We start from the raw sequence: 11,384 nt of genomic DNA, 5'->3' as shown, positions 1-11,384 counted from the left end.
ATTATATGATCAATCACAAGCTCAGCATTGGGCGCCTCCTTTGAACCTACTTCACAGATCAAAACATGAAGCTGGTTGTAGACACAGTCAAGGTGTCCGGTGCCTGGTGGTGTCAATCCCAGTGAAGGTGCCAGATTTGGAAGAACAGCTTTCCCTTGGGTAGGTGTTGCATAGAATGAATACACGATCAGATATTTATCTAAAACCTTAGGGAAAATTGCTGAATCTATTGCTAAGGCAATAGCCGCCCAAGAAAAATCTTTACATTCCCTCGCATGGAATTGTATCAGATAATAGAATTGCTCTTGATTACATCCTAGCTGAACATGGTGGGGCCTGCTCTGTTGTAAATACCTCTTGTTGTACTTGGATAAGCACCTCTGGTGAAATAGAGACAGAACTACACAAAATCTGAGCACAGACCAAATGGTTAAATACAGTACCCACTGGCACCCCATGGTTCTTCAATCTTTTTAGCTGGCTACCCTCAGGAATTTGCCTCCTGGTTCAGATCTATTCTCCAATTTGGACTTAGCATTTTGTTTCTTACTAAAGGAATTCTTGCTATTATCAAACTTTGTCTCTTCTGTGCAGCTTGGTGTTATAAAAACACTGCTCAGATAATGGTTGCTCAGTGCTTTGAACTGATCACCAAGGCCTAGGAGACTTCACATGAGGAATCTCAAGAAACTACAGAAGACGATTGCCCTTGAAGGAGCTTGATGGTAAAGGCTTTCTCTCTTCTGGTGTTCTTGTTGCACACATGCAGCCTCGGGCTCCTAAGGAAACCACTTTCCCCCCTACATGGGATATGCTGTACCAGGAATGAACCTTCCCAGTGACAAGGGACCAACAAGGACACAATGTACTGGGAATGAGCCTTCCCAGGGACAAAAGATGGATGTTTTTAATAATTGACCAGTGTTGCTTTCTGATGGTTGATCAGCAATGCTTTCAAGGAAATATCATGATCAAAAGGGAAAAATGTGAAAAGTTGACATAAGTGGGGCCATTTTAAAAATAGAGCTGGGGCAGTCAATTCAGAGCAACTGCCTGCATGACTCACTCCTTGAACCTCTGGACTGAACTGGGCTAGACCTTCGGGCTGGGCCAAGCCAACATTGTCTTCTAAATGACTGTGTGTAGAGCTAACAGGGAAGCAGACATCCTGACCACAAAGACGATGATTATGGACTGTCTTGCTGAAGAGAGAATCAGTAACCAGCCACGTACAGCTAAAGAATAACCTAGTTTATTAACACCTGTAGACGATTTTTTTTCTCTTCCTCTTCTTTTCATGTAATTGCTCCTTTCCTTTTCTTACAAAAACCTTTCTCTTTCACCCTGTAATTGGGACACCATTTGGGTTTCTCCCTGAATCTGTGCTCACTGAATGTCAATTTGTTGAACCCAAATACGCTTTGCCTCTTCAACTGGTTTCTGTTTTTGTAGGTTGACACTTCCCTAACTTTGGTCATTTTATGACTCATAATCACCTTCAACTAAATAGCAACCAAAGGACACAATTGGAACCAAATTTTGTAGAAAACATACACAGCAGTTGTAAAACAGAGAGAAAATTACCTTACCAATTTGCTGTAATTAACTACCTTAAATTACATATATATTTATTAAATTATAAATTTATGTAAATTAATATATAGTTAATTTCCTCTCATAGCACCTGATGAAAAAGATGTTAAGGGCATGTGAATTTTCTTCCCTCCCTTATTCTTCTTCAAGCACTCTCTGTACCAAGTGAAACAAGGACTCTAGTGATGCCCCAGATTTTTTTTAAGAAGAAATCTGTATTTAAGGTCACTATTCCTATAGTAAGAATCATTTTGTTGTGTTTTCCCAACCAGGGGTATAAGTGTGTGAAATAAGGACTATAGAAAATGGAATTCAAAGGAATTCTCTGATGATGGAGTTTGAGGACCTGAAACATCTTGATGGGATTTGCTTCCACCTCCTGAATTCCATCACTGTGACCCTGGTGAGGCAATGGAATTGAAATTCATAGTAGCTCCTTTTCACTTGTTAGTGTGCTGTTATAAATAAAAGGCACCATGCATGGAGTCAGGCCAAGGTCCTCACGCTGAATTTTTACTCAAACATAAGGCAGCAACCCAAGGCTTTACAGGTGGTGCAGTGTACAATGTTCCATATTTAAGAAGATGCCATTCATACTGTAGACATGGCAAGTTTGTTACTTGACGACAATTTTTCTGACAGATGAGAGTAAAATCCCAATTCTAACAAAATCACAAAAGGGTCTCAAGGTAGGGATTTCAGGACAGTTATCTTCCTTTTGACCCAAAAAATCCATTCTCTGCCCATCTCCACCTATGCCTACCCTGCTGTCTGCCCAAAGAAGCTGACCTCTTTGTTGTACAAAACAGAACCTTCATGCCCTCTGGCTTCTTGTTGGAGTTTAGCCAGTGAAGAGCAGGGAGACGCAACGGTCGAGGGAGAGTGAGGTCGGAATAGCTATTTACCTGTCTCATACTCTCACGGCGGCCAGCCCCGGCTGACTCTCACTCCTTCTGGTTGTCTGTTGTAAGTCACACACTGGTCCTTTTGGGGCTGACTAGCAGACTGAGGGGTATTCTTCCAGGGTCCCCACACCCACAAATTTAGAAATAGCGATTTTGTAAGTACACATTCCTAATCTTGTTCTATTGAAGGTGCCACCCGTTTGCCATGGTACCCTGACGCGGGGAGTCCCTTCCTCATCCACACAGCAGTGCACATGTTAGCCCTTCTTTGTGCTCATGGTCCAAATCAGGGCCTCCGTTCCACTGACAGAGGCCTCTGTACTTTCTCCCTAATGGAAAACGGAAGCCAAAGGACAATCTGAAGAGCAGGGAAGGATTTACGGGCAACAGGACCCTCCTAGAACATTGAGCACATATGCTTATACTCTAAACAATTTGGAGAGAAATAAAAATTCTTAGACACTCCTTTTTATCGTGAAAAACACTCCAAACTACAGAACAAGGAAAAATCTTGATTTGATGTTTATTTAAAATGCTCAGTTTTTAAAACATAAATGTCAAACCACACAAAAGTTTTAAAATATACCTTAACCTCCAATCCCTGGTTCCATTTTCTTTTTAACAATTTATTTTTTTCTCCATTGGATGGATATCAGAAGATATGCTGAAAATATTCTAGAAACATTTAAATGTCTAAATATAATAAATATCTGAAAATATTTATAAGATTATTCTAAAATACACTTATGCTTCAGATTCCTGATTTATCATTTTAAACAGTGCCCATGGACTCTCAACAGTATTAGATTAGCTATTTAATAAAATTATACTTTCTTTCACCACACGTTACATGTATAAAGATATGCAATTGCATGTATCTTTTCAAGGTTTCTGTATATTACCTTCTGTTACTTCTCTATAACCATGTCCTCTGTTTTTTATCCACAGATTGGTTACACAAATTGAAGACAAATAATAGCATTTATAATATTATGGCACAAAATATGGCAGAACCAAGTTATGTGTGGGGAAAAAAATAACTTTAAACTACTAAATATGAGCCACTAAAGTGAAAATGGTCTCAGCACCAAGGTCAAATTAATTCTCTTTTCAGACACTGAATCAGTTGCTCAAAATACTGCCACATGGATATGCTCGTTCCTCCATCCTGAACCATAAATTCAATCATACACAATTTTAAATAAAGGAGAATTAAAATAATCATATACTAACACATAAATTATACACAAATACAGCATTATATATGTTGAACTTCTGATGAATCTATTAATCCCAGGAATAACTGGTAATGAGATGAAATCATGGCTTCAGGAAGGTTACCTTGGTAACAGTTTGGCTTGGTTTCCATGGTTACAAAGAGTACAGCTGAGAAGCTCAAAGAATCACAATTTCCTTTGATTGGTAGATTCTCAGAAATGATGATTTGGAAAGTGACAGGGGATTAAAAAAAGAAAAAGATTCCCCTCATGAGGAACGAGACATTAAGTGTAATGATAGCGCATTGATGGTCAGACCCAAGACAGGCCTTTGAAATTTAATGAAACCTCCCTTTGCTCTTTTATAAAAAATTGGACAGAATATCTCAATTTATAACAGCATGAATCTGCAAACCAAAATCCCTGCCCTTGATTAACCAGGCAAAATATGTCAGACTTTTTAAAAAGAATTTAAAAAAAAAATTAGCTTTGAAAATTCACTAGTCACTTAAATTGTGAATCATCCAAAAGACTAAAATAAATATTTTTGATGTCTCTGTATCATTTTATGGGGTTTAGTAGACCAAAAAAGAAAATGGTGATAAAACATACAGTGACATACTTCTATCTATATCTATATGACAATATACAAAAATCTAGTGATAAGGGCAGTAAGAAATCTAGAGTTGGGGACATCTCTGTAGCTAGTTGCATGTACTTAAGCATGTCATTTTATTTGCAACTGGCTTTTCTTTTCACTATGTAGCTATCAATACTTACTATCAAAAATACAGAAATTGGATAACTGTGTAAGCTACTGGTTAGGAAACACTATAATACATGATTTTAATATTTCTTTCTGTGCCTTGAATCCTAAGATTTTAAAATATTTCGTCCCAATTGGAAGAGCAAACTGAAGAGATGTTTAGGCAGGCTAGGAAAAATGTGGACAAAGCAGTAGATACTTAGCTCCTCCCAATTGTGTCAGAGCTTCCTAAGAAGCAGGAAAAATGTCTAAGGCTCTTCATTTAGATTCCCCCCAGCAGGAAGGATGTTTAAAGGAAAGATAGAATGAAGGATCTTTCCCAGAGTTAACTGTCTCCAGCTGGAAGGCAAAGTAGTTAGAGACAAAGAACTAACAAAGGCAAGAGAAATCCCCAGAGAGGGAGGCAGGGAGGCCTCGGTGAAACGGCTGCCGGAGAAGCCATGGGCCCAGACACCTTGAGGCAGTTTCTTGGTCTCCTTTAACATACAGTGCCCCAACCCTTCAAACTCTAACCCCCAGTGTCAGTAGACTAGTCATTCTAGAAATTCTGTGGCCAAACCACAATTTCCATTTGTGTTTCTGTTCCAGTACTTGGGGATAACATGGAGACGGCTTCCGGAGCAAGTGACAAGAGAACTACCCAGGCTAATCATCTCTGAAGCTCAGGAGACTCTGGGATCCCCCTTTACTCTGGATACAAAGGTATCCACCACAGAACAGAAGCAGGATACAGAGCCAGCTTAGGACACTGACACTGACACAAAATAATTCACAAAAATGGAAAAAGGTCCAAGGAGACCAAATCCTCCAAATAAGGTACCAGAGTCCAAGTTGAGTTCTCGTCTTGACCTTCATGATCTTAGGCTACATAAAGGTAATAGATTTGCGAAAAACCAGGATGTTAAACTGGAGTTCTGTGAATTTTACATCAGGTTAGAAAAGAAAATAATGGAGAACTTATTCACACTGCATCAAAGGAATTAGACAGTCTTGATAAAGATGGGTGGAAGAAAGAAGCATACTCACACTACAAAAATGTTATTGAAAGAAAAAAGGAAGGAACAAAGGAGAGAGAAAGAGAGAGTGCAAAGAAAAGGAGGAAGGAAAGAAGAAACTGGCTGAAAGGAAGATGGGAAGAAACTATGGCACACAGAAGTGAAAGAAAAAATCAACTCAAAGAAAAAATTACCCAAGAAAATAAAGAAAAATTTCTTACTGTTTCTTGCCAAAGAAGAATTTAAAGAAAATACAGATCCAAGGTAACAATGTACTAAGTTTACAATGATAAAATAGCTGAAGAAAACGAAAATACAGAGCAGAGGACCAAATTGAGGAGGTATAAACAACATTACAGAACTAAGAAGTCATTTGAAAATAACAGCTAATTCAGGTAACTAGGTTCTAAGAAGTAACATAGGTAAAATGAATAACAGAAAAGATAACAGAGAGTCTTGAGATAATAATGTGAATGCAGAGCAATAGGACAAAGTGACTAAAGCAATTAGAAAGAGCATAATAGATACAGAGCAGGTAACAATGAGGCAGCCTTGGACAATCCTTGCATCTGAAGAAGACAGCACAACTAATGGAATGGAAAAAAAATCTTTTTAGAGAAAAGTTTCCTATAAAAGAATAAATGAATGTATAGATCAAAAGATTATGCGCTTCTAAAAGAAATGTTACAAAACAAACAAACAACCATCTGACATGATAGTCAACTTCCCAAACTTCGAGAATAAAGAAAGAATTCTTTGGTCGTCTAGGCAAGGAACATGAGATGAGGTGGGAAATGCCTATCGTCCTCAGACAACCACATAAATATTAAAAAAACAATAGAAGCAGAATCTTCAAAGATCTAAGGGGAAATTAAATATAATCCAGGAATGTTATACTCGGGCAATCTGTCAAGCAAGTGTAAAGACAACAGAAAGAAATTTTCAGATATGCGTGAATGCAGGAAACACAAAGCCAGGAGCCCTTTTTGAAAACACAACATTGTGACAAATGTAGCCACCCAAGATATGATGAAGCTGTGGTACAGGGGTAATGGTAAGCATTGGAAATTTAATATAAAGCACTAAGACCAAATGTTGTTAAGATATATGGTTATAGAAAATAACTTTTTTTTATTGCGGTAACATTGGTTTATAATGTTATATAAATTTCAAGTGTACATCATTATATTTCAATTTCTGTGTAAATTTCATCATGTTCACCACCCAAAGAATAATTACCATCCATCACCATACAGGTGTGCCTAATCACCCATTTCACCCTCCTCCCTGCCCCCATCCCCTCTGGTGACCACAAATCCTTTAGACTTTATTATATACACATGCTCAATGTATAAGGTTAGGCTTTAAAGAACAGAAATAGAATCTATAACTTTCAAGCCAAGAGAGGAAAGGAAACTGCTAATGAGTGGTTGTGTAGGAATATTAAATAGGGGGGTTAGGATAGACTGCATTTGAAAGGTCATATTTAGGCAAAGACACAAACGAGGGAGTTAACCTACAAATATCTTGCAGAAGAGTATTCTAGATAGAGGGAACAGTTAGAGCAAAGAATTACTAAGTGGAAGAATCCTGGGCACATTCTAGGAAGAGCAAGGAGGCCAGTGTGACAGAAATAGGGTGAAGAAAGGGAAGAATGTCAGAAGATGTGACAACGGACACCAGATAGTGCAGGGTCCATCTAGCTCATTTCAAGGTTAGAGGAAGGAGTGATATGATCTAACTGACATCTTCAAAGGGTCATTTGTGTTGTTGCATTGAGAATTCACTGCAGGGGGCAAGGGTAGAAACAGGGAGTCTATTTGTGAGTGTAATTAATATGATTACTGCATTAATCCAGGCACGAGGTTATCATAGCTGGACAAAGACAGAAGCAGTACAGGTGATAAAAACTGGTTCGATTCTTGATATATTTTGAAGAAAGAGTCAAAGTATTTCCTGTGTGAAATATAAGGCATGAGATAAAGAGAGGAACCAAGAATGACCCACAAGATTTGGCCTAATCAACTGGAAAGAGAGGGTCACCATGGACCAGATGAATAAAGCACATTAGGAGTTCAGTTTGAACCTGTTGAGTCTGTGATATTATACAAGTAGAGAGTTCAGAAGAGTCGCCTGAACTAGAGATATATATTTGGAGCGATCACCATATATATTGTATTTAAAGCCATGAGACTAGACAAGATCACCTACATAGTGAATGTATAGGAAAAAATGACTAAGGATTGAGATTTGGGGTACTCCACAATAGACACTTGAAAGAAGAGGTGTCACCAGCAAAACAGCCTGAGAAGGAGTGATGGGTAAAAACCAATAAATGTGAGATGCTAAAAGCCTATTGAGAAAAGTATGTCAAGGGGGAGGGCATGATCAACCGTGTCAAGTGTTGCCAGTAGGTTAAGCAAAAGGAGAACCAAAAATTGACCATTGGGTTTAAGAACATGGAAATTATCTTTTACCTTAACCCATGTAGTATTTTGTGGAATGGTTAAGGCAGAAGCCTTAGTGGAGAAAGTTGAGAGAACATGAAAGCTAGAAATCAAGGGCTGCAAATACTGAAATCTCCTTTAAGGAGTTTTGCTACTAAGAGGAGCAAATAAATGGTCAGTAGCTGGTAGAGGACTGGGGCAAGAAAAAAAAAACCGTGTAGAAGTTACACACTGTACAGTTGGTACACTGATGGACATGATCCCGCGAAGAATGAAAACTTGATGCTATAAGAGAGAGAGAGAGAGAGAAAGGAGAGAATTACTGGTACAACATCCTTGAGTATGCAAGAGAGGCTGAGATGTATTGTACACCACGTGAAGGGAGCAGCATGGGTATATCATCTATGCATCCATGGGAGAAGGTAGGCAGACTGTGTGACGTGCAGTTGTTGACAGGTGGGTAGCTATGGTGGTGGGAGTTTTTCAAAGTCATCTGCTGATTGCTACTGTTTTCTCCATGAAGGAGGAGGCAAAATTATAAGGTGAGAATAAGGATGGCATAGGAGGCATAGATGCTCATTTAGAGAGAATGCATAAAATACTCGTCTAGGAGAGTAGATGAAATGGTAATCTGGCAGCATCAAGGAGCCACTTGATTTTGAGGTTATGAATATTAAAGTGAGACTAATCAGCAATGTTTTCTGTGCTTTGTACGTGTTTAGGTACGGGCCTGGAGTGGGAGAAGAGCTGGAATTAACCAGGATTTTTTTTTTTTTTGGCTAAGGACTATGAAATAGGAAGTGTGTGTATTGAGGGGTGTGATTATGACAATTCTCCATGGAATGTAGGCTGGAAGAAAAGAGAATGAGGCCATCGAGAGGGGCAAATGACAGATAGGATTGGAGGCCTTGGTGAATCAAGATTGTTTCAGTGGAAGTACTAGGCAGAGTGAGCTAGAAATAGAGGAAGCAAATAAAGGATAGGAAACAAGAATTTGATATTATGGAAGGATTGCGTCTACTAGTCACAAAAATGTCTAAGATATATCTAATAAAAGGTACATCTTTTTTTAAGTAAGCTGAGGTTGAATAGCAAACAAGATCCCTAAAGGAAAGTAAAGGGGATGGCATTGTTGGGATCGTTTATGTGTATGTTATATTTTCCAAGATAAAAGTAGCATTGGAAAAGGTGACAGACAGCCAGCGTCTAAAATCACTAAGAAGTGAAAAGCAATGTTAGTAGATATCAACAACTAAATAAGCTTTGTTCTGCTCTTCTTTTTCTAATGAATACTTTTGCCACTATCTATTCAGGTTAATGTGTGTACATCAAGTAAATTATTTCTAATAGCTGTATGCTCTTCCACAGCAGTATCCACCACATTTGGCTTCTCCATTGCCCCAGTTATTGACACCTAAGTTGCCTGCAAGTCTTCCCTACCACTAACTATCACCAGTGTCCCTTATGGATCGATGGAAGAACTTCACTGAGGTATGTAGCTGCAGTATATACTCAATCCTGCCAGATTACTCTCTAGAGTGGCAGCACCAATCTACACACCACATCAGTTACAAATTAGAACATTGCGGGGACCTAAGGATTCACTGGTAGGTCCCTACCCATTCACATTATCTTCCTCTCCTCCCTAAGGGTAACTACCAATCTGCTATTTGCTTTATTTAAAAAAAAAAAAAAAAGTATAGTTTTAATATCTATGTATGCCTTTGGTTTAGTCTATTTCAGACTTTATGGAAATGGAATCACTCTACATAATCATTATTCTGTGACTTGCTTCCTTCATTCAATATCATGATTGTAAGCAATATCCATAGTGCATGAATGTAGCTGTAGTTTATTCATGTTCATTTATGAAAAGTGGGTCATTATATAAGTATGCAACTATTTATCACATTTTTTGTGAATGAATATGTTAGTTGTGTTGGAGGAGGCAATCAAAAAGATGTGTCCTCCAGCTAACACTGGGCAATCAGAGGCTCCTCAGCCCCTCCCCTGTCCTTGGAATGTACATTCTGCTTGCCTTCCTGGAGCTGGAAACTACCCCAAGGACACAGCCTTGAGACAGTAAGGTGTTGTTGAGATCATCTGAATGGTAATACTTCACTGAACCCAGCTGAGGCCTCTACACAAACTTTTAAGATTCTAGTGGGCAGGTGAGGCACCCAAGACAAGCTTCCTGAGTAAGTTCCCTTGCTTATTACAACTGTCACCCACCAATTTGGAGTGTCTGCCTCTTTCTTCAGTCTCTTCTTGCCCTCCGTGTACAGGGGACAGTCTGCAAACCAAGAGGTTGTTTCCTATTTGGGGTTATAATGACCAATGCCTCTATGAATATTCTAACATATTTCTCAAGGTAGACATGTGCAAATGTTTCTTTAGGGAATACACCCAGAAGTGGTATTGCTAGGGCACTGAGTATGTGTCTATGAATATTCTAACATATTTCTCAAGGTAGACATGTGCAAATGTTTCTTTAGGGAATACACCCAGAAGTGGTATTGCTAGGGCACTGAGTATGTGTCTCTTCAAATATACTAAATAATGCCAAACTGTTTTCAACATTATTGTAGCAATAGGCACACTCACCAGCAGTGTATAGGAGCTAACATTGCTCCATGCCCTGTCAACACTTGGTATTGTCAGACCTTTCAATTTGTGCCATTCTAGTGAGTGTGTAACGGCATCTCATTTAATTTTTCTCTGTTTACTCTTAAAACTGAGTACAGTATACGTATGTTTGCATAAGATTTCAAATGGGTAGAAATTTTAAATATATATTCCCATATTATAAGTATAAGCATATTTTTTGACCCGAAAATATACAAATGAGAGTTAACAGTAATTATTTTGGGGAAAAGAAACTGATTTGGGGGAGAAAATAATCCTTTACTTTTCGTTTATCATTTTCAGTATAATTTCAATTCATTTTCTATACCAATGTGTTAATTTTATTTAAAAAATATAAATTAAATATTGAAGTCCAAAATCATTTTAAAACACGTATATATTTAAACAAACACGTAAGATTAACAAACAACTTTTAATCTGTCACCAGCCAAATCTTTTGCTGGATAAATACACTAGGATTTCCAAGTTCACTACAGTAGCCACCAGCCACATGCGGATACTGAGCACTTGAAAATTGGCTAGTACCATATGTTGAAATTATAATATGTTTGATATAGTTGGATAAATAAAATATATTATTTAAATTAATTTCACCTGTTTCTTTTTATAGTTTAATGTGGCTCTTAGAAAATTTTAAATTCCATGTGTGGCTCAAAATATATTTCTATTGACAACATTGAGAAGAATCTATTTAGTAACTTGAGAAAACAAGACTAAGGAGATTTCAAAAGAAAAAATTAAAACTATCAAAAACATAAATATACCTCACTTTAAGCAAACACAGAATTATTCCTCGTTATGCAAAAAATATAATA

Source organism: Equus przewalskii, chromosome 15 (genome assembly GCF_037783145.1).
Source record: "Equus przewalskii isolate Varuska chromosome 15, EquPr2, whole genome shotgun sequence".
NCBI classification, from domain to species: domain Eukaryota; kingdom Metazoa; phylum Chordata; class Mammalia; order Perissodactyla; family Equidae; genus Equus; species Equus przewalskii.
This window is presented reverse-complemented; position numbering follows the sequence as displayed.